This window comes from Dama dama, chromosome 31 (assembly GCF_033118175.1).
Source record: "Dama dama isolate Ldn47 chromosome 31, ASM3311817v1, whole genome shotgun sequence".
Lineage (NCBI taxonomy): Eukaryota > Metazoa > Chordata > Mammalia > Artiodactyla > Cervidae > Dama > Dama dama.
The window spans coordinates 54,795,204-54,820,514 of record NC_083711.1 but is presented as its reverse complement, the minus strand read 5'-3'; the positions used below and the strand labels follow the sequence as shown (position 1 = coordinate 54,820,514).

Genomic DNA, 25,311 nt, shown 5'->3' with positions numbered 1-25,311 from the left:
CACGACTGAAGCGACTTAGCAGCAGCAATGACAATGGACCACCCAATATCAACACCACTGTCTTTGAAAGGCAGTGGTGGTAATAGTAGAAGTGGTTGGCAGAGTGCTGGCAGAGTTGAATTGAAAGTACCCTTTGCCCCATTTTAAAAAATGATTTAAACAATTGTCTGATAGTTTGCATGAGAGAAAACACACAAGGTTACCCAGACTAGTGAAATAATAAACCACTATCTTAGTTCTTTACTGGTTCTATATCAACAGATAGTCTGGCTAAATATAGGAATTCATCCTACTTTCATCTCCCTTCAACATTTATAGATCAGTAAACTAACCTTTTGCTAAAGTGATACTAAATAATAAATGCTTAGTATCTTAGTTTGGCTTCTGGAAACATACTCTGAGTTGGAGATTTGTGTCCAGAAGGCTTACTGGGGCGTGTGCTCCAAAACAACCCCTATGAGGGGGGGAGAGAAGCGATGCATGTGGAACAAAGGCTTCAGCGAATGTGACACCACAGGAGTCTCTGGAGCTGGGGTAGTTCTTTATAGCTGCCCTGAATCAAGACAAAGAGGCCTAGCCTTTGTACACCCACGTGGGCGAGTCACTGTGTGTGGATTGCCCCCAAGGCAAGCGGTGTGAACTTGACTGAGTCATCTCTTTCCCCGAGGCCAGTTACTGGATAGACCTGAGTTGTGAACACTCTGTAACCAATCTGTTCCGTAGCTGACCATGTGTGTGCCTGATTTCTGAAGGGTGGATCTGGAGGGCTCCCCACAGTATGTACATACATATGCACATACACATTCATAACAATATACACATATACAACACACATATATACATGCATACACATGCAGATACACACACATATACATACACATACATGCACACATACAGCTCTGGTGCTGCTTAACATAGGTCCTTGACCTCACCCAGTACCTAGCTTGATCTTTTTATTTAAATACAGAGTTTCTCAAGAGAGAAGTTAGTCCTGTTTCAACAAGAAATCCTTCTGGAAATTCCAAGTTCAAATCAGGTTAGTTTATACTCATATCAAAAAGACATTTTAGAGTCTAAAAATAGCATTCTCCCTACCTCCACATTCTTACCACTGTCCCAGAGCTTCACTAGAAAGCTTTTATAATAAATTATTTGAAATGTTTCTAAAGGCATTTCTTTTTCAGAGAGAACAATACTCTCTGGTACAAAAATCTATATCTCAGCTAATGGCTAAGGATTACACTGACTAAACCATAATGAGGTCACCATATCAGGTTAATATAAAGGATATTTCTCTTTAGCCTTTTGGGCCTAAGTGTCAGAGTGGTTATTCTACTATGTTAAAAATTCTATATTCTTTTTAATTTATAATAAGAAATTCCATTACAGCAGCACCCTGACCATAATTGCTAACCTTGGACTCAGTTATTTAGTCCATTTTATTCCCAGCTGACCCGGTCAAAACACTTTTTAAAGATTTTTTTGATGATACCAGACTAACTCCTTTTTTGTTATTGTAATGAATTCATTACTGAATCCATTGGATTAATTGATTAAAAATGTCTTATCTTGGTATGAAATTACATTAACAATATATCCTATATTATGACAAATTACATGTTACTTCAGTCTCTTGAATTTTGGGGGCTTCCCTGCTGGCTCAGACAGTAAAGAATCACCTGCAATGCAGGAAACCAGGGCTCGATCCCTGGGTCGGGAAGATTCCCCCGGAGAAGGAAATGTCAACCCACTCCAGTATTCTTGCCTGGAAAGTCCCATGAACAGAGGAGATTTGGCTACAGTCCATGGAGTCGCAAGGAGCTGGACACGGCTGAGCGACTAACACTTGATATTATACAATAATGTTTAAACTGATTGTAATGTTAGTCAAATTGGTTATTGAAAGCTGTTCTTCACAAATGTTGAGCTGTTTTTTTCCCCTCTGGTAACTTGTTAGGGTCGGGATCAGATTCTCCAAGAATATTTTCCCAAGGTGTTCAAGCCACTGTAGACCAAAACCCCGAGTTCTCTCTTTTGACCTCTTATTACTTCATTCTTATCATTTGCAGTGTCATCATTATCAATGGCTAATTATTATCTTTAGCATAGTGATGGACATTGAAGAAAATGATAAGATAAACTTCAGGTAATGAGCTGAAATGAACTTGTAAATGAGGTGTGTAAGATAGTAGTCAATAGATTACATTTATTAAGGGCTTGCTATGTGGCAGGCAAATGTCCTAAGAGCTTTTAGTGTTTTAGCAGTAGTATAAGGCAGAGATTATTTCTGGATTTCAAATGAAATCTAGGCAAAGACAGGATGTGCCCCAAATTACGCAGCTAGTGATGTTGTGATTTTATTCCAGACAGCCTGGCTCCAGAGTAAATGTTCTTAACCATTAAACCACAATGACTTTTAATAAAGAGAATTATATTAGAAAGATTGTATTTGCTCCCCCGTTTCTATATTTTTGAATATTTTCACTGTGATATAAATTATTACTTCTGATTTTTTTTCTTGAATCAAAGAATGAAGTGGTAAAAGGAAACATTAGCCAAAAATCAATTAAAGTAGAAAAGCAAGATTTTAAAGATAAGTAGTTAGTGATATGTAAGGAAGAGGAATTGGTTCATTCCCCCGTCTGTTGTCATGAGAATCTAACATGTTGGGATATGGTGAAGGATGATGTCCGAGTGAGAGATATTGGAGTTAGATGCCACTTTCACTTTTTAAAATTTGGGGCCTGTGGCTTGGCTAATGGTTCTTCCAGAACCTGAGATTGCAGAAGAAGTTCAGTGGCCCAACTGACAGCCACAGATGTTAGAACTAATATGGAACTGGTCAATATAGGCTCATAAACAGTTATATCTATTTGCTGTAGCTAACTTGATTGTCTTATAAAATCTTTTGATTTTTAACGGTATCAGGTAGCTCAGAATCATTGTCCAGCCCAAAGTAACACATTTATCCTTTTTTTTAAATTTTGTATTTTATTGGAATATAGTTGATTTACAGTGCTGCATTAGTTTCACAGTTAGCCAAAAAGTTCATTTGGATTTTTCCATAACATCTTATGAAAAACCTGAATGAACTTTTTTGGCTGACCTAATATATCTATTCTTTTTCAGATTCTTTACCCATATAGGTTATTACGGAATACTGAGTAGGGTTTCCTGTGCTTTTCAGTAGTGCCTTGTTGGTTATCTATTCTGTATAGTAGTGTGTGTGTGTTAATCCCAAGCTCCTAATTTATTCCTCTCCACCACGTTTCCCCTTTGGTGACCTTAGGTTTGTTTTCAGAATCTGTGAGTCTGTTTCTATTTTGTAAATAAGTTCATTTGTGTAATTTTTAAAAATTAGGTTCCACGTATGAGTGATACCATATGGATATTTGCCTTTCTCTCTGGCTTACTTCCCGTAGTGTGATAATCTCTGAGTCCATCCATTCTTTTTGCTGCAAATGGCATTATTTCTCTCTGTTTTATGGTTGAGTAATATTTCTTTGTATATATATACATATATATATGTATATATGTATATATATACCACATCTTCTTTATTCATTCATAGATATATTCCTGGGGGTAGAGGATACATGCTCTGGAAAAATGACATCAGTAAGAATGTAGTACTTATCATTCCTGTCTATTTCTCTTGATTTCTCCTTTGGAAGGAAGAGAGATGCCTGTTTTATACCTCTGTCTATTGGACATTGCAATTATATCTTTTTTAAACAAATAGTGTTCTTGTTCCCTATGTTTGAAAGTCATTTTTTTTTAATACTACGTAGCTGTTTGGTCTGTAACAAAGTACCACAAAATGGGTTGCTTATAAACAGCCGAAATTTATTGCTCACAGTTTTGGAGGCTGGAAATTTGAGATCAGGATGCCAGCATGATGGGGTCAGGGCCCTCTTCCAGGTCACACACTTTTCCTTGTATCCTCATATGGTGGAAAGGGCTAGGGAGCTCTGGAAGATCTCTTCTGTAAAATCACTCATCCCATTTATAAAAGTTCCACTGCATGACCTGGTCTTCTTCCAAAGGCCCCACCTTCTAACACCATTATACTGAATGTTAGGATTTCAATATACAGATTTTGAGAGGGCACAAACATTCACCATTGCACCAGCTTTTTTTTTTTTTAACCAGTCTAATATTTTATATACTAGTATTAAATAAATGATGTTTTCTCACTGACAGAGTATCTCCTTCTCTTCCTTCTCTCCTGACCCCCCTCCCACCTCCAATTAAAGCAGCTGGTTGTTTTGAGCTCTGTGCCTCATTGGAAGAATGTCACAAGGTCAGAAAGAGCAACCAAAAGTGTCTTCCTGTTTTTGGTCTAAAAAACCCTCAGGTACCTTGGGGAAATATCATAAGTGAAAGTAAGACTTCCTTCCCATGAGTCACCAAAGGAAAAACATCTCCCCCTAAACCTGTGCTAAAGATGGAGAGAGACTGAGGAGATGACAGAAGCTGTGGTGATGAATAAGAAGGTGGCTGGACCTGACTGGGCTCATGCAGCCACGAATAAGGGCTGTCTCCGGGCAGGACCCCGTGAGAGGTATTGTCAAGTGTCTGAGGGCTCACTGAGGGTGGAGTCTGTGTCCTCCTCAGCCAGAGGACACAGTTGCCTTTCCCACTGAAATCCAGTGAGAACTCTGCTGGGTGATGTCCACCGGGAGTGCTAGTGCCCATCCTGGAGCAAGCCTTTGTTCAAAACCAACCTCTGTCCAACTGCATGGTGTGAATAATTCACTCTTTCCCCCAGTTTTCATCCACAGGGGAAGAGTGAGTCCTTGAAGACTTAGGTCAGATTGGGGAATGGAAATCTTGACAGGCACTAGCTCAATGTCTCCAACATCCCATAAGCAGAAACAATGTAAAATCCCTACTCTTATTCACATTTTTAATTGAGGTAGGTATTATACTTAATAGTTCTATGACATTTTGATTATCCTTGTTTTCCCCTCTACTCCCTTACTTATTTGGATGTTTCTTTTCAATCTTTGTCTCCTTCCTTTTCTCTGCACATTTTAAAGTGTTGGTGTTCTTAAAGTCCCCCTTCATTCCTCTTCTCTTTTTATTTTACACAACTTTTAGAGACTGAGCTTATCCACTCTCATGACATTAACTATCACCAACATTGTAGAGATTCCCAAATCTGTTCCACCAGCTTAGACCCATTTCTAAGCTCCAAATTTACCTATCAAGGTCCCCAATAAACATCTCTTATTTGATGTACCACAAACATTTCAAATTCAGAATATCTACAATTCAATTCGTTACATTTCCCCACTCCCAACTTTCTTCTCCTGTATTTTAAAGAATATCACCACCCTTCTCCTCTCTTACAGATTTGAAATCTGTCAGTCATCCTTTTGGTTCCCCTCCCCGCCAATCCTTGCATCCAACTGACTTTCTAAATCAAATCCTTTTGAATGTATAGAATTCTGGCCCTCATTTTTCTTGAATGGATTACTGCCATAAACTCTGTACAGGGCTACCTGCTTCTATTCTGCTAAATTCTCAAAAATGCAAATCTGTTTATTCTACTTCTCCATATACCCTTTGGGATAAAGTCTGAAATCTAGTAAGGCCTGCAAGGACCACTCTGAGGTCAGGGATTAGGCTGGTCTTGCTGAGATGAGGAGGATAGATTTGTTTAGTCATGAGCTGGCCTAGGAGCTCAGGATTTCAGTCTCTCTTTGGACCTCAGTATGGTATATGAGAGCAGATTGCTGGCTTCCTTTAGGCGTAAGTTCAGTTCTTCAGCTTTGTTGGACATCTTTGGAAATATCAGAAATAGCATTCAGTGCTACAGTAATTTTATGTAAAAGAGAATATTTTCAAAGCATTAATATGCTTTAATCTTTTGTAATTTGCTGTACTTGAAAATGTTCATTTGCTTTAGGGGATGCTTGTTGTGTGGGATTGCATACATTACATCAAAAGTGCAAAGAAAAAGGGTTACTATCAGCTTCTAAAATTCAAAATAAGACTTTAAGCAAGATGATATATAAGAAGATCCGTTTTTGGAGAACAGAATTGTAAAACTACCTCAGAATATACAGAAATGAGCCTAGAGAACTCAGAATTTAATGTTTCTTCCATAAGTGTAAAAAAGATTCCCCTTTATCTATGACCTATACGATGAAACTTGTTCCCTCAGAGTTTACGTTTCCTCCTAGACACAGTCTAGATTACAGTTCCCAGCCTCCGTGGTATTTGGGCAGAGCTGTGTTCCTGAGTTCTGGTCCATGGCGATTTGTGTCATTGTCACGACCTTATGTGTTTCCTAGCAGTCTCACAGGTAGGATTCCTCAGGGGCTAAGAGAAAATCAGAGCTGCATGATGGAAAAGACTTTGTCCCAGTATGAGCATATAGAAAGGTATCTGACCAGCAACACATGCGTTGAACTGTGCCAGTGTAACCGAGATAAGAACTTTTCTTTATGTTAAGTCATAAATATTACAAGGCACATCTGTTTCAGTAGTTCGTGTTCTCCTAACTACTACAGAGACGTGATTTTCAAGGCTCTTACTAGGTCCAGGAGATTGTGGAAAGGAGGAAGGGAGGAAGGACAAAGAAGAAGAGTGAGACTGCCAGGCCGTGAGCTCCCTTCACCTCTCTCCAGGGTTTGGCTTGGACGTAGAGGCGTGGTGTGTGAGCGACGTTAAGGAAACACCAACCTCCTAAGGGCTTTTGCTTTTTCTAACATGTGGAACTCGGGAAAGAGATGCCTCATAGACATCTCCACACCAAGCTGAGAGTATTTCCTGCAGCAGAATGTACTCGAAAGCTCTGCAGAGTTGGGCAGGCTGGCAAAATTCCAGAGCTTATCTTTCCTAAGTCACTCTCAATTCCTAAATTGTGACTGTAAATATTTTCTCATCCCCTTGAAGAGAAATACAGAATTCCTCTGGCTGGAGAGCAGACCAGTGTGTTGGAGGAGTGTCAGTATGGAGAAGGGGGTGAAGTGGCCTGAGAAAAGGGTTACAGACAGAGCTCGATGTGTGTGTGTGTGTGTGTGTGTGTGTGTGTGATCTGTAGCACTAAAGAAGGCAGAGATGGAACTGAATCAGTCAAGGAGGGATATTGAATCATTCCCACCATACAGACCAACCCATAAGTTACATCAGGGTCCCAGGGTCATCCTTAAAGCTCAGGAGGCTACTCTGTCCAGTGGTGGATAATGGATCCTGATGGGGAGACAGAAGCAAGGGTCAGAAGACCTTTCTGCCCCTGCTATCTGAAGATAACATGAGCCACACACACCCCTGTTTTCTGTATTCTGTATATCATTTTAGGGATGAAATATCTGAAGGACTTAAGAGTGAGTTATCCGAAAGAGATTTTAAAAAAAAAGTTGGATAGGGGAAATGAAATTCTGATAGACTGGATGTTTGAAATGAATGGAAATAGGGTGAAACAGAAAAAACTAAAATATTATAAATCGATAATTTTAAACTGTCACTACTTAGCTGGGCTTCCTGGTGGCTCAGTGGTAAAGAATCTGCCTGCCAATGCAGAAGACGTGGGATTGATCCCTGGGTCAGGAAGACCCCTGGGAGAAGGGAATGGCAACCCACTCCAGTATTCTTGCCTGGAGAATCCCATGGACAGAGGAGCCTGACGGGCTGTCGTCCATGGGGTCACAAGGAGTCAGACACAACTGAGTGACTAACACTTTCACTACTTAGCAGGATGTTGGTTCAAAAGGAAGATTAGGCATGTTTCAGAGATGAAGGGAACCACGTAGTATTTGCATATAAGAGTCCCTTAGGTATGGTAGCATCAACTGCCCTCTGCCTTTTGTTTTTTAATAAAATCATCTCTTACCCTAAAGCAAAGTTCTTCTTTCTATTTACTTGTCCTCTTGTTCCACTCTCACGCCTCATCCAAAATTATCTTTTTTGCTTGGCCTTCTCCACACCCCCATATCTCCTGGTCTAAAGGAGAAAGAAGTTTTTTGTTTTATTCAGAAGCTCACATTGGACTTTGCTCTAGGCCCCAATTTGCCTGAGATATGGTTTTTCCTTATCTTCTGCCATTTCTGAAGACAGGGAAACTTACCACCAAAGTGTCTTACGAGTTTCCAGACAGAGGAGAGGGCTGTGGAGTTTGGCAGAAGTCGTTTCTTGGACATCTGTACACCAGGTGATGCCTTGTGGTATCTCTTTGTTTTGTTGTCTCCACCAGGTGAACTTTTTTGCGTTGATAGCAAGTAGTTGAATTTGGTGGCTCAGACGGTAAAGCGTCTGCCTACAATGCAGGAGACCTGGGTTCGATCCCTGGGTCAGGAAGATCTCCTGGAGAAGGAAATGGCAACCCAGTCCAGTATTCATGCCTGGAAAATCCCTGTGGACAGAGGAGCCTGGTGGGCTACAGTCCATGGGGTCGCAAAGAGTCGGACACGACTGAGCGACTTCACTTCACTTCAGTTGAATTTAACTTCAATTTGGATCCCTAATTCTTTGCTTAGAATGTCTGCAAAAAGATATCTTTGTGCTGCAGCACTGAACTGAAAATAAATTCTGTACGTAGAAGATTGCCTGCCATGTACTCCAGGAGAGTGTCGAAATGTCGAGAGTGCCAAATCTCTTGTAACAGATCACAGGTTTCCCAAAACAGGGAAAAGCTCGTGTGGCTAATTTTTTTCACATAGGACCATTTTTCAGTATTAGAATATCAATCTGTGAAAAGTTTCTGGCTAACTTTTAAGAGAAACAATTTGACCTGTAGTAATATGTAATGTAACAATGGAAAAACAAAATGTTGAATTTAACTGAATAAGAAATGCAGCAGAAGAAATCCTCATTTAATTTGATGTGACTTGAAATTTACTGACAAACCTTAAAAAAGTCAAAACCACAGACACCAGTGGCCACTAACTTTAACCAACCTCCAAATGACTGCAAGTGACTTCTTAGAGAAGGAACGCCAGATCCTCGAGACTCTCATAGGCAAATATTGTGAAGAAAGTTTAGGTAGAATTCTGGTTTAGGTATTAAAAAGAGAACGCTTAGATTGATAGATGGATGGTATTTTTTAGTTTGTTTTAAAACAAATGAGTACATCTATCATAGTGCTTACATTTTTAACTTGAAATGTCTTAATTAGAAAATGAAAGTGAAAGTCACTCAGTCGTGTCCGACTCTTTGCAACCCCATGGACTATATAGTCCATGGAATTCTCCAGGCCAGAAGGGAGTGGGTAGCCTTTCTCTTCTCCAGGGGATCTTCCCAACCCAGGGATTGAACCCAGTCTCCCGCATTGCAGGTGAATTCTTTACCAGCTGAGCCACAAGGGAAGCCCAAGAATACTGGAGTGGGTAGCCTATCCCTTCCCCAAGGGATCTTCCCAACCCAGGAATTGAACAGGGTCTCCTGCATTGCAGGCAGATTCTTTACCAACTGAGCTATGAGAGGAACCTGAAACATCTTAGTGTGTCTTATAATCAGTGGTCTCTTAGACTCAAGAAACTGTGGAAGTTATATTGCTCCCCCTCTTTCCTGCTCTTGTCTCTGCCGTCCATTTGATCTCTGAAAACTCACTACCTGTCATTATACAATCCAGTTCCCTACACAGTTGCCTGCCCTATAAATGTCACGTGCTGTCTCAACTCTTTACACCTGGGGCACAGCCTCTGCTTGGCGTTGTTCTTTGTTCAGTCACTCAGTTGTGTTCGACTCTTTGCGACCCCGTGGATGCCACACAGCAGGTATCCCTGACCACCACTATCGCCCGGAGCTTGCTCAGATTCGTGTCCACTGAGTCGGTGATGCCATCCAACCATCTCATCCTCTGTCACCCCCTTCTCATCCTGCCCTCAGTCTTTCCCAGCATCAGGGCCCTTTCCAGTGAGCTGGTACTGTGTATCAGGTGACCAGAGCATTGGAGCTTCAGCTTCAGCATCCGTCCTTCTGATGAATGTTTGGGGTTGATTTCCTTCAAGATTGGCCTGCTCTGTTCTTTAGCCGTTGAATGCAATTTTCCCGGCATATTGCTCAGTAGTTTAAGACTCAGCTCTGGCGTCACTTCTCTAAAAAATTTTCCCTGACTGCGTACCGCCTCCATATTGCACCCTGAGCTTATCTCTGGCACTGCACTTAGAGTGCAAATCTTATATTTTTACTCATATCAATTCAACAACACACAAACAAAAGCAAACATATTTTTCATGCAGCATGGCCCCTAAATGGAAGCCAAATTCTTCATCTGGTGCTTCACTGAAGAATCCCTGATCTGTTTCCGTACTGGGGATGTGTGATCGCGCTCTGTGATGGGTTTACTGAGTTATTGCAGTTTGTTGTATAGAGTTGCTGGGCACAATTTGCAAAAAGCAGAACTCATTCTACATATTTTAAGCAGGATAAACTATAATTCAAGGAATCCGGCTCATACATATTCATCAGAGTGCTGGAGCCCGTTGCTGAATTTTTCAGAAAAAATTCCAGAATCCTGCTACCTGGCCTGTCAGCAGTGCCGCTGCCCCTCTCGGAGCAGGCATATGGAATTAGGAGTTAGCTGAATTCAAGAATACAGTGCCATACCCGCTGCGGTTCGGGGGTCAGGAAGCCAGCACTGTCCCCACCACACCCACCTCTGGACCCCCACAGAGCTTGATATGGGCACTGGGACACAGCTGCGGAAAACCCGGATACCCCAGGACTGTGCCTCTGAGTAGGAGGAAAACCGGCTGGTGTTCCCTTGCGGATTCAATCTCACGCAAAGAATTGAAGGACTTATCCAGTTTGCACCGGGAAATCTGGTGGCAAGGGGTTCTGGACCAAGTAGTTTTATCTAATAGTTGCATCTATTTATAGGTGCAGGTCAGTGGGGGTGCTCTAGGAAGCTGAACCGAATGCTTACACCTAATTCCCTACCTCCGCCATAACCAGGGGTGCTGTGTGTCTCGAGCAAGGTAGAGACCTTTCTTGGGTAACTTTGTTTATACATTAAAGCCAACATCTCACTTAACTGTAAATCCATGATCTGTTCTAAGACAATGGCCTCTGTCTCAGAAGTAGACTCTCGGCTCTGAACGGTGACTGTGCTCTACTCATCTTTGGAACACAGTGGCCAGTACTGTGACTTGTCAAATGAATGAAGGAATGTATGCATCAATTAACTGGTGAATAATAAAAAACAAAACCAAAAACCAAACCCGGTGTCCCTTTGTCCTTTTTTTGAGTCAGTCAGTAGTTCCTCTGACTTTTTCTTTACCCTCTGAGCCACCAGGGAAGCCCCCTTTAACTTTTTCTAATCCATTGGTTCTCCATCAGGGGCTATTTTGCCTTCCCCAGGGGACATTTGGAGATGTCTAGAGACATTTTTGAGTGTAACTATTTTCGGGGACGAGTGCCGTTGGCATCCGTTGGGTAGAGACCAGGCTTGCTGCTAAATATTCTATAATGCATAGGACAGACCCTGAAACAAAGGATTATTCAGCACAAAATGTCAATAGTGCTCGGGTTGAGAAATCTGCTCTAATTACTTTTTCTCATTCTGTCTGCCACAATATTCTTATGTCAATAGATCAGAGCCCTTGAGAATTTGGACTTTCTCAAAATTTAAATCCTCATCTGTCTTTTTCTCTTTGGCACGGGTTTCCCCCTGTCGTCTCTCATCCCATGTTAATCATTCTGTCCCCACATGTATTAATAATGGACCTCAGGGACACAGACTGGCCTTTAAGCTCTTACAATAGAAGGTTTCTAGAGGGAAATTTTTGGAGTGTCTTTCTTCAACTTCTTAATTTTATAGCTCTAGATTTTGAATTAAAATTTCATTCAACTTAGAAAATATCTTTAAAAAGTGGGAGATTTTATTCTAAAATATTTAGAACCTCGATGGTCAATATGTCAGTTTTACTGAGTTAGTTGATTTTTAACTTTACTCTTTCCTCTTTTTACAATTATCTGTCCAGTAGTCTTCAAGAGCAATGAAATCTTGCTCCCAAAATGAACTTCCTAGAAAAATTCAGTACTTCTTTTAGTTTATAGAAATATATCCCTTTTCATAATTACTTCTGGAAGTGTAAATATATCACAATTAGATAATTAATGTAATTAAATGCTTATAATTAAAACATAAGTACTTAGTCATTTAAAGTCATATATGTCTATGATTAGAACAGGGAGTCAATAAAGGTCTTAAAGCCTGAACTAAATGAAACTCAGCTTAAACATCCAACTCTTACTGAGCACCTACTATTCCCCTCTGCTTGCCATTGAGAATACATTAGTGAGTATATTATATCCAGTCCTTACCCTCATGGAGCTTTAATTATTTAGTTAGGGTCTCTCTCTACTAGATAATCACACAAGTTCAATTCAGTTCAGTCGCTCAGTCGTGTCTGACTCTTTGCGACCCCATGAATCGCAGCACACCAGGCCTCCCTGTCCATCACCAACTCCCGGAGTTTACTCAAACTCATGTCCATTGAGTCGGTGATGCCATCCAGTCATCTCATCCTCTGTCGTCCCCTTCTCCCCCTGCCCCCAATCCCTTCCAGCATCAGGGTCTTTTCCAACGAGTCAGCTCTTCGAATGAAGTGGCCAAAGTATTGGAGTTTCAGCTTCAATATCAGTCCGTCCAGTGAACACCCAGGACTTATTTCCTGTAGGCTGGACTGGTTTGACCTCCTTGCAGTCCAAGGGACTCTCAAGAGTCTTCTCCAACACCACAGTTCAAAAGCATCAATTCTTCGGTGCTCAGCTTTCTTTTTAGTCCAACTCTCACATCCATACATGACTACTGGAAAAACCATAGCTTTGACTAGATGGACCTTTGTTGACAAAGTAATGTCTCTGCTTTTTAATATGCTGTCTAGGTTGGTCATAACTTTCCTTCCAAGGAGTAAGCATCTTTTAATTTCATGGCTGCAGTCACCATCTGCAGTGATTTTGGAGCCCAGAAAAATAAAGTCAGCCACTGTTTCCACTGTTTCCCCATCTATCTGCCATGAGGTGATGGCACTGAATGCCATGATCTTAGTTTTCTGAATGTTGAGCTTTAAGCCAACTTTTTCACTCTCCTCTTTCACTTTCATCAAGAGGCTCTTAATTCTTCTTCACTTTCTGCCATGAGAGTAGTGCCATCTGCATATCTGAGGTTATCGATATTTCTCCCTGAAATCTTAATTCCAGCTTATGCTTTCTCCAGCACAGCATTTCTCTTGATGTACTCTGCATTTAAGTTAAATAAATTTAAGTTAAATAAGCAGGGTGACAATATATAGCCTTGAGATACTTCCTGACCTGCATATAGGTTTCTCAAGAGGCAGGTCAGGTGGTCTGGTATTCCCATCTTTTCAAGAATTTTCCACAGTTTGTTGTGATCCACACAAAGACTTTGGCATAGTCCATAAAGCAGAAGTAGATGTTTTTCTGGAACTCTCTTGCTTTTTGATGATCTAGCAGATGTTGGCAATTTGATCTCTGGTTCCTCTGCCTTTTCTAAAACTAGCTTCAACGTCTGGAAGTTCACAGTTCATGTCCTGCTGAAGCCTGGCTTGGAGAATTTTGAGCATTACTTTACTGACATGTGAGATGAGTGCAATTGTGCAGTAGTTTGAGCATTCTTTGGCATTGCCTTTCTTTGGGATTGGAATGAAAACTGACCTTTTCCAGTCCTGTGGCCGCTGCTGAGTTTTCCAAATTTGCTGGCACATTGAGCGCAGCACTTTCACAGCATCATCTTTCAGGATTTGAAATACACAAGTAGGATTTAATTACTATGGTGACAATCCTATAACTAAAAATCATAAGATGGTATGAAAGTAAATAGGGAATCTGACAGTATTTAGAAGTTAATCAGAAGAGTTCCTTAAGAAAATAGTGATTGAATTCATACCTGAAAGATGAGTAAGAGTTGGCTATGCACAATCTGGAGGAAACAGCATTCCCAGCAGATGCATCTGTAATGTCTTGAGGCAAAAAAAGAGTTTGTTCAGAAAACACAGAGAAGGATTTTGTATGTAATATGCAGAACTGGGAAGCCATGAAATGGTTTTAGTAGAGGAATGATTTAGTCAGATTTACATTTTAAATGGGCTTCCCTTGTGGCTCAGCTGGTAAAGAATCTGCCTGCAATGCGGGAGACCTGGGTTCGATCCCTGGTTTGGGATGATCCCCGGGGGAAAGGAAAGGCTACCCACTCCAGTATTCTGGCCTGGAGGATTCCATGTACTGTGTAGTCCATGGGGTTGCAAAGAATTGGACATGACTGAACAACTTTCACTTTTCACACTTTAAATAATTGCTGTCGTTGTTACATGAAAAATGGAATTGGGACAAGGAAAAGTGTATTAGAGGAAACTAGTGAGCGGGTGATTTGGGTAGCCAGGTGAGCGATGATGGTGACTTCAACTGGAAAGCAGATCAATTTGGGGGCAAAGTCAACTGAATTTGTGATTGTTTTTTGGGGGGCAGAAATGGAGTGTAGCGTGATTAGGGGAGAATCATTGAAGGAGAGGAAGTGTTAAGGATGGTTCACAAACTTCTGGCTAGAGAGTCTGGGAGGATGCTGTTGTCATTTACCATGATAGGTAACGCTAGAGGAGAAGCAGTTTGGAGCAAAGTGGTTAGAGATGGTTAATTTATTTGGAGAGCATGCTCTATTTGAGATTCTTATAATACATTCAAGTGTCTCAACTAGAGATAATATAAACATTCGGACCAATGAGTCTGTAACTCAGAAGAGCAACCTGGGCTGTAGATATGTTTTAAATACTATTGCCTATAGATGGTGTTTGAAGATACAGGAATAGCTATCACTTTGGGAGAGAATTGAAGAGGGACAGAGACTGAGCCCCGAGGAGGTTCTACACAGAAAGATGGGTAGAAGGGGAAACATCAGCAAAGCAGGCTGATAATGAGTCAGAAGAAAAACCAAGGAAGTGTGGGGACATGGAAAGATGCAAGGCAAGGAAAAAGACGGTTACTAGAGGGAGGGGTGGAATCCTGTGTACTACAGAGGAAGCTAGGGGTTTAAATAGGGAAGATGTGAACATTTTCATAGACTTGGAAACATGTGAGTCATGGGTGGCTTAATGCTAGAATCTGGGCAATAAGAACAGAAGCCAGGTCTATGGCCGTACCACCCTGAACGCATCCGATATTGTCTGATCTAGGAGGCTAAGTAGGGTGGGGCCTGGGGAGTACTTGGTTGGGAAGAACAGAAGGCAGACTAGAATGGATTGAGGATAGTAGTGGAAATTGAAGCTATAGCTATATATTTTATAACTGGGAGACTAAACAAGGTTTTAGTTGGAAACTTGTAGTCTAGTAAAATTTTCTTTTTGTTTTTTAAGATAGAAGAGACACTTTAACAAGCGGTTCTGGGAAATCTGGTCAACCACGTGTAAAGGAATGAAACTAGAACCATAAAAAAATAAACTCAAAATGGATTGGAGATCTAGATGTAAGACCAGAAACTACAAAACTCTTAAAGGAAAACATGGACAGAACACTCTCTGGCATAAATCACAGCTAGATCTTCTATGACCCACCTCCCAGAGTAATGGAAATAAAAACAAAAATAAACGAATGGGATCTAATTAAACTTAAAAGCCTTTGCACAATGAAGGAGACTATGGTGGTGGTGGTGGTTTAGTCTCTAAGTTGTGTCCGGCTCTTGCGATCCCATGGACTGTAACCTGCCAGGCTCCTTGTCCATGGTTTTCTCCAGGTGAGAATACTGCAGTGGGTTGCCATTTCCTTGTCCAGGAAGGAAACTATAAGCAAGGTGAAAAGACAGCCTTCAGAATGGGAGAAAATAATAGTGAATGAAGCAATTGACAAAGAATTAATCTAAAAACCTGCAAGCAGCTCATGCAGCTCAATACCAGAAAAATGAGCAACGCAATCAAAAAGTGGGCCAAAGAAGTAAATAGACATTTCTCCAAAGACATGCAGATGGCTAATAAACACATGAAAGAATGCTCAACAACACTCATTATCAGAGAAATGCAAATCAAAACCACAATGAGGTACTATCTCACACCAGTCAGAATGGCTGCCATCAAAAATTTACAAACAATAAACGCTGGAGAGGGTGTGGAGAAAAGGGAACCCTCTTACACTGTTGGTGGGAATGCAAACCAGTACAGCCACTATGGAGAACAGTGTGGAGATTCCTTAAAAACCTGGAAATAGAACTACCATATGACCCAGCAATCCCACTCCTGGGCATACACACCGAGGAAACCAGATCTGAAAGAGACACGTGCACCCCAATGTTCATCGCAGCACTGTTTATAATAGCCAGGACATGGAAGCAACCTAGATGCCCATCAGCAGATGAATGGATAAGGAAGCTGTGGTACATATACACAATGGAATATTATTCAGCTAAAAAGAATGCATTTGAATCAGTTCTAATGAAGTGGATGAAACTGGAGCCTATTATACAGAGTGAAGTAAGTCAGAAAGAGAAACACCAGTATAGTATATTAATGCACATATATGGAATTTAGAAAGACAGTAACAATGACCCTATATACAAGACAGCAAGAAACACAGATGTAAAGAACAGACTATTGGACTACATGGGAGAAGGCGAGGGTGGGATGATCTGAGAGAATAGCACTGAAACATGTATATTACCATATGTGAAACAGATGACCAGTGCAAGTTTGATGCATGAAGCAGGGCACTCAAAGCCAGTGGTCCGGGACAGGGAGGGGGTGGGGAGGGAAGTGGGAGGGGGAGGGGTGGGGAGGGAAGGGGGAGGGGGGTCAGGATGGTGGGGGAAGGGATCGGGAGGGGAGGGGGAGGGGATTCAGGATGGGGGGCTCATATGCTCTCGTGGCTGACCTGTGTTGATGTGTGGCAGGGGCCACTACAGTTTTGTGAAGTGACTGTCCTCCAATTAAAATAAATAAATAAATTTTAAAAAAAGATAGGGGAGACAATCGTATGTTTAAATGATTACAAAGGGAGTTCAGTAAAGAAGGAAAGTTTGAAGTTATGTAAAAGACAACCGATATAATCCAGAGGGGCAAGTCCCTGAGAAAGTGGGAGGAGGTGGGATTCATAGCACAGATGCGATTTTCCTACAATGGAAAATACTTCCTATTTAGTTAACAGGAGGAGAGAGATAACAAATGTGAAGTTTAGAATATATAAATGTGATTCGTTCAGAGTGAAATATGACTTAAATCCTTTAGTGATCTGAGGTTATTTGCATATATACCCCCAGAGTTTGAAATTAGTAGCCATGTTATTGGGAGATTAAGATGTAGGAGTACATTTGTGGATGCCTTCCTACCTGAGGAGTACTTTAGAGATAAGGTGCTATAATCTTATTTGAAGTGAATGGATATCTCTGGCACTCCACTGGCATGGAGTCTGGGTACCTACGCACGGCAGGTCTCACTTCTCATGCCCACAAGGTGATTTGAGAAGTACCCCCCAGGCAAACAACCAAAATAAAAGTTGATGGGCACTGAACAACTGTAAGCTTATAGACTTCATCAGGATTGAATAACACTTTGGGACTAGTTTTTCACCCTTGTTTTGGACAGCATAGCAATAGAAAGATTTGCTAAACTCCTAAGATGCAGAGGCACCTTTGGCTGTGATAGCGGCAGTGGTAACGTGTCCGTAAGAATTGTATTTGTCTGCAAGAGACAAAAACTCCACCACATTGGCCTAAACAATATGGGTTCATGTCATATAATAATCAGTTCTTCGATATAGATTTCTGGTGTTGTTTCAGGGACGCAACAATGTCGGGGCCAGCCTCTTTGTATTTTCTCGATCTTTCCCCCCGTTCACGGTGTGAGTGCTGACGTCCAGCCATTGTTTCTGCTTTCAAAGCAAGAAGAAGTAGGAACTTGGAAGTGCTTACTAGTTGCATGTGTCCCTCTTTATCAAGGAAGAGAAATTCCCCAGAAATCCCTCCGGCAGATCTCTGCTTGCCTCTGGGGCCAGAGGGTAAAGGATGCTGACGAAGCATCTACTTGACCATGTAGCCTCTTTGGTGGAGGCGTCACAGTGGGAAAGTGGGAAATAACTCTAGGGTAGTCCAAGCAGCCAAGTCGATCACCTGGCAATAGGGGACTAAGGGGACTCCAGGAGGAGATAGAAGTGGCAAGTCACAGCCCGGGCCAAAGCAGAGGAAGTGAGTCACCAAATAGCAGTGGCTCTGAATAGACTGAAAACAGACTGGCATCTGAGAAAAGAAATCTTTAGGAAGAATGTGGTCTCTAAACCATTCCCTGGGAGCTTCAGGATAGTATCACGTCTGTTTTACTCACCAACATATTACCAAGTACTTGGTGTGGTATCTGGTATATAGTAGGCTTTCAGTGACTGTTAAATTATTGCATGAATGAATCCTCTATGGCCATGGTGAGATAAACTCAAGACAATAGGAGAAGGGACCTGGTGCTGCCTCACTTAATTTGGGATGTCTTTCAGTGGAGTTGGGGCTGACTTGGCAGATTAAAATCATTGATTTTGACAGACTGAGAGGAGGACATAGCGTCTTTATTTTCTTTTCCAATGTATGTCCTAGCAAGGGGCCTGTTTAAGAAAACTGCACAGAATTGAGGACTTTGGGATTGAGATGAGTTTCAGGGCTTCTTACCCACACAGGGATAGCAGGAGAACACAATGGGGAAGACGGATCCAGTGTAACCCAGCCCCATCATGTCCACACATGTCTTTCTTTAAAGGATATTCTGCACATTCAATTAACAAGAGACCAGAAGAGTTGGCTGGGGAAATTTCACTCCTGATTAAAAATTCCATTTGTCTGTGAGCTGAGCTTATTTTAATAAATTGACAGAGAAATGAATCTGAGACTGCTAGTTCTTTGGTCCATTTAAATGAGTCATAGTGAATTGAATCTTTCCAATTTTTTCAGTTTTCTTTAGGCTGCTCAGTCACATATTAATAGTATTCTCAAAGTTATAAATACACTGAAATAGATTTTACAATTGTGAAAGTTTAAAACCTATGATTAAAAAAAAAAACAGAAAAGGGGGAACTCTGCAATCTATCTTCTCTTAGATTCAGGGATTTAAAAAATCTGAAATTTATATATAATGATTTTCTCCATGTTATTCTTGAATTCCTTTACATTGTTGTTATGATCAAAGTTCTGCAAAACTTTATCATTCTAAAAGTTATTTTCAGTGAACTGAAAAAAAAACCTTCCTACTTCTTAGAAATTAAAAAAATAATTAACTTGTTGGAAGCCATAGAAGAACCAGAATGTTAGAGCAAATAAAGAGAAGAAAATTAAATTAGGATCCTTTTTCATATATTTTCTCAGGGTGGAAAGTTCTTTTCTTAACTGAGAGACTGTAGGGAAATAATAAGTAAAAACAACTATGATCTTCCCAAGTGGTGCTAGTGGTAAAAAATCCAGCTGCCAGTGTAGGAGACACAAGAGATGCAGGTTCAATCCCTACATTGGCAAGATCCCCTGAAGTAGGAAGTGGCAACCCGCTCCAGTATTCTTGCCTGGAAAATTCCATAGACAGAGGAGCCTGGCAGGCTACAGTCCACGGGGCTGCAAAGAGTCAAATACGATTGAGCAAAAGTAACCATAAATAATGTTGTTTTCCTAGTTAGATTATAATTTGCTCTGGGGCCTCCCCTCAGATGGTAAAGAATCTGCCTGCAATGTGGGAAACCTGAGTTCGATCCCTGGGTTGGGAAGATCCCCTGGAGAAGGGAAAGGCTACCCACTCCAGTATTCTGACCTGGAGAATTCCATGGACTGTATAGTCCATGGGGTTGCAAAGGGTCAGACACAACTGAGTGACTTTCACTTACTCACCTGTGTTTGAAATTCAGAATAAGGAACATTTAATTGTCTCCATTATATATAATACAATCTATTTAGGTGCTTCCCTGGTGGTTCAGATGGTAAAGAATCTGCCTGCAATGCAGGAGACCAAGGTTCAATCCCTGGGTTGGGAAGATCTCCTGGAGAAGGGAATGACAACCCACTCTGGTGTTCTTGCCTGGAGAATTCCATGGACAGAGGAGCCTGGTGGCAGGCTATAGTCCATGGGGTCACAAAGAGTCAGACATGACTAAGCAACTAACGCACGCACAGAGTAAAACCTTATTTTATATTATGATTGGTTTTGTGGCCTAAGGAGCACCAGACCCACCATCTGGTGTCTGGTCTAGGCTCTTCTAAGATAGGTAACTTTAGGCAAGTCACTTCTATCTGTGGAGGTTCAAGGTTCCTCTTGAGAGAGTTGGACTAACATTTTGCTCCTCCGTCTTTTTCTCCCTCAACATACTGGATAGTTACAGTATTCAATAATAAATTCAATAGTAATAGTATATGTACTAGGGTTCTGCAGAGAGTCCAAGTGAATAGAATAAACACATGGGAAGGGATTTATTATGAGGGATTGGCTCTTGTAATTATGGAGGCTGAGAAATCCCATGAAATGCTGCCTTCAAGCTGGAGGCCCAGGAGAGCTGGTTGTATAGCTCCAGTCCAAACCTGAAGGCGTGAGAACACAGAGGAGCCAGTGGTGTAAGTCTTGGTCTGAATTCAAAACCACAAGAACCAGAGGACTGCTGGTGTAAGTCCTGCTTCAAGGCCAAAGGCCCCAAACCAGGAGTGCTAATGTCTAAGAGTAGGAAAAGATGAATGCCCTAGCTCCACAGAGAGCAAATTCACCCTTCCTCCATCTTTTTGTTTTATTCAGGCCCTCAACACATTGGATGATGCCCACTGCATTGGGGAGAATGGTCTTTTTTTTTTTTTAACCTGATCTATAGATTCAAATGCTCATCTCTTCTGGGAGCATCTTCACAAACATACTCAGAAATGTTTTACCAGCTATTTGGACATCCCTTAGCCTAATCAAGTTGACACATGAAAGTAACCATCGCAAGTTATGTTTATTGAGTGCTTACTATATGCTAGTTGCTGAGTTAGGGACTTTTCCTCATTTCATTCTCAGCACATGAAGTTGCATTATATTTTATGATAGTCCCCAATTTAGAGAGAGGGAAATTGGCTCAGGAAATTTAAGAAACAAAGCAAGGTCATGCAACTAGTGAGTAACATATCTCTTATTGAAAAGTGAAATTGTTAGTCACTTAGTTGTGTCCGACTGTTTGTGACCCCATGGACTGTAGCCCACCAGGCTCCTCTGTCCATGGAATTCTCCAGGCAAGAATACCAGAGTGGGTTGCCATTCCCTTCTGCAGGGAATCTTCCCAACCCAGGGTTTGAACCCAGGTCTCCTGCATTGCAGGCATTATTTACCATCTGAGGCACCAGGAAAGCTCTCTCTCTTATTAATTCAGGGCTATCTAATACTTCAGTGTTTGTTCTTAGTCCCTACATCATGCTGCTGCTTGTAGTCATGATTCTCAAATGGGGTGGTGATAAGTTTATGCCCCTTGACCCATGATGTTGATCTGCCAGGAGATTTTAAAAAGCTCACTTGAATATAACCGAACTAGGTGATCTTTAGGCTTCTTTTCATAGATAACATTTATTACTTTGGGATCCTGCTGCTGAGAAGGAAGGAACAAGACTGAATCCAATAAATTCCATTGCTTTCGTTGTCCTCAGATAGTCTGCACAAATCTGCCAGTCATCAGTTCCACCTTGTCTCCTTCAATAACTCACTGTCTTCAGAACAGCCTCTGATCAGAAACTTCATTAAGTCAGCTCTGACTTGTGTTAGATCATACCTCTTAGATAACACATTGAAGATGCCAGTTGGGTCACCTGTGGTGCTCTTTTAATTAGACTGCCTTAGGCATGATTTTGTTAATATTGCTATAACAACAAATAACCCTGTCACTGATGCCTGTGATCCAATTACAACCAGTACATCTAGCAATTATTATCTTTGTAGTTGGCAAGGATAAGTTGACTGAGGGTCACTTGCAAATGAGAGTCGTACCCACATTTCAGTTTTCTGATATTTAAAAGATGTGTCATACCTTCCATCAGGATCTTTTCTCACGAGAGCGCCGCTTCTGAAAGGACTGGCAGAAAAGAATGCATCATCAGAATCAGACTCTCACCCGGGCACATTTTTATGCATTTCTTTTCCTTTCCTGCATAACAGTTGGAGAGAGCAGACATGTCTAAAAGTAGGTGAGACCCTTGACCGAAGGAGAAGATTGGAAGAGTCCTGTGGAGAGCTGTTCCTGGAAGCTTTTGCAGATTCTTTAGAGCTAAAATGTAACCCCAAATAGAAAGAGGATGACCATCACGTTTGACTTACCTGCCTCAGGAGGCCCTGCCTTTTTTTAAAGTGTTTCCAGAGCATATGATGTAGTGCCTCACCAGTGCCTGGTGGTATTGTCCTTACGGCTTCCCTCGTGCCTCAGTCAGTAGAGAATCTGCCTGCAATGCAGGAGACCTGGGTATGACTCCTGGGTCGGGAAGAATCCTGGGAAGAATTCCTGGGTCGAGAAGACCCCCTGGAGAAGGAAATGGCAACCCACTCCAGTATTCTTGCCTGGTGAATCCCATGGACAGAGGAGCCTGGCGGGCTACAGTCCATGGGGTCACAAGAGTCAGACATGACTTGGCAACTAAACCACCACCACTGTCCTTATTATATGAAAGTCTGCTCCTCAACTTCAGCTGTTTCTCTCTCCTGTTGTGAGTTTTCTTTTTTCTTGTCCTCGTCCTTCCCCTTCTGCTTGGCTCTGCCTCTGACTGGGGTGCATATCCCTATGCCCTACACTCTTCCACTTCAAGCTTTAGGTGAAAACAATGGGCTGGGGAAGAGGGGAATGAGGGGCTATGCAGACTTATACTATCTTCGTCGCAAGAGCCTCACAAGAGCAATATTTTTACCTGCATGTTCCATTGGTTCAGCCATAGTCCTGCTCCACTGACTCCATAGTTCAGAAAGGCTTGGAGCTCTGTGCTTCTTACATGGAGTCCAAGTAGATTGTATCCCAAAAGACAAACGATGGAGCAAAGCCTCCAAGTTTTCCCTCCACCTTACCGTGTATAATGACTCCATCACCTTTGATGGAATACCACCATGGGCCAAGACTCACGCCAAGTGCTTTACATGTATTAATATAGACCGTCTCCCTTCTGTTCCAGCTTTCGGTCCCTCATTACTGTAAAAGATGACTCTGGTCCCACTTCGGCCCTTATTCCTTGGACTAAATTTTCAGGAGCCACATGGAGCCTTCTCTCTCTTGCCCCAAATCTCCCATCTCAGCTTTTCATCCCTACAGTTCCTGACTTGGTCCCCATTTGAATCCTGTCCTTTGTCTCCCTCTTGCTCAAAGTATCCTCCTAGTACCATCAACCTGTGAAATTTTCACTCTACTACCAGAATCGGGGACCCTGATCTGCGTGTTGGGATACTGCGCATGCTGAGATACTGCTCTTTTAGTTACTTTCCTGAATACAGTTTGGCATGAGAATGCACAAAAGCTTGGCTCTGTAGTTAAATGCATACCAGTATCTCAGGTGTATTGTGGTTCCATCAACTTTTACAAGTTGGTCCCAAATCCAACTCCAGTGCTGTTTCTTTGTAATATGTGTCTTGAATTGTGTTCAGTGGATTTACAAATGAAGTTTTGGAGCATACTCTATTGATATGTTAGGGACAGTCTACGTTTTGGACGTATATATTAATAGAAAAAGTTGAAGTTTTGTAGCCTGAAGAACTAACCTTAAAACATTGCTTTTAGGAATAGCAATGTCTTTTTCTAAATGAGACTTGAGTTGTCTCCTGTGACAAAACTAAATTAAGTTTTAAATAAAGTATGTGGCTTTCTACTCCAAATCAAAGCAACCAGCCAAAATAACTGGCAACCGTAAGTGCTATTGGAAAGTAAGTTCTTTTTTCATGAAAGGAAAAGAAAGCTTGTGTCATTTCCATCTCTTTTGGTTCACATTGAGCTCAGCTAGTTCCTGGCATAGTGTCACATTTCAATAAACATTGGTGAGTATTGGTTTTGAGTAAACAGGATGCTGTAGTGTCTGTATCTTTGCGAGCAAGTATTCCAACTGAACTAAATTATTTATCTTAAATTGAGTGTCTTCCCCCGCTGTCCCAATACTTTTCTCTGATGCTTATTTTTGTAGTGTGCAATTAAAGGTTGGTGAATGGCTGTTACAAATGATGGCATATTGGTTGAATGCCCAGACCAGGAGGAGAGGGTCACACCCTATCTTATTCTTGTCACACTGTTCTTTGGATGAGGGAGTCAAGAGTTGGTTTGGAGCTTTTGTGTTCAGTCTGTCACTTGGTTTATTGTTTGTCTGGAGTCCTTTATGGTTGATGAAAGGAAGCAGAGTTCTAAATGGGAGCTCATTGAGTCAGGATCCATGTCTGTTCGCCTTCATGCCCTCTTTTAACATCTAGCCTAGAGAAGGAAGGAAATAACTACCATTTGTTAAGGATCTACTGAGTCAGGCACTCTCCTGGGTAGGGTATATACATGGTCTCATTTAATTAACACAACGGCATTATACAAATTTAGAGTTGAAAAAACTGAAAAATATAAGGCTTAAGGTATTTGCTAAAATCATGTAGTTATGAAATTCACCATTATATACTCAACTCCTAGCAGTGCCTTATACATGATAAAGTTCAGTGAATAAATAGTGTTCTGTCTTTAATGTTCCTGCTCTTTTCATTGTCCAGTGCTGCCTATCCAGTATTTGTACTCAATTTGATAGCCCCAAGAATGGTTTGAGACATCTGGTGAATGTGCAGGGGTTTTCATGTTGGCATATATGTTATAACCATTCATTTATTAAGTTATACCCACTTTTTTGTGGAGGAGGATGATGCTTTCTTTTCTGTATTTTTTAAAATTCAAAAATATTTACTGAGAATCTATTGGTAAAATGGGTTATGGTGTTCAAGATAAACAAGTAAGTTTCTATCTCTAACACAAAAAGTTCAAAATGTTATGAAGGAGACACATGTTAACACAAAATGACAATATATATTTTATGTATATAAAATCAGGGTCACCACTGACAGGGGTTTTGTGAGACTCTCCAGCTTCTGCCACAGACAGACTGAGATAGAGGTGTCTTAGGGGAAAAAAAATATTTGAGACTCAAATGATGAATTATTGCTTATCAGCTAGATAAGAGAAAGGCATCCAAGGCCATGGGGCAGCAAGAACAAAGATACAAGATTTGAAAAAATCTGCAAGACATTCCCAAGTGGCGTTAGTGGTAAAGAACCGGCCTGCCAATGCAGAAGACATAAGAGGCAAGGGTTGGATCGCTGGGTTGGCGAGATTCCCCTGGAGGTGGGAATGGCAACCCACTCTAGTATTCTTGCCTGGAGAATCCCATGGACAGAGGGG

The 25,311-nt window shown here is 41.3% G+C and overlaps 1 long non-coding RNA gene across 1 annotated transcript in view; it reads left to right on the top strand.

Moving 5' to 3' along the window:
• LOC133049918 (uncharacterized) overlaps positions 1 to 25,311 on the top strand; it is a 61,493-nt gene that overhangs the window by 31,627 nt on the left and 4,555 nt on the right. The gene's annotated exons all lie outside the window — the stretch shown is intronic.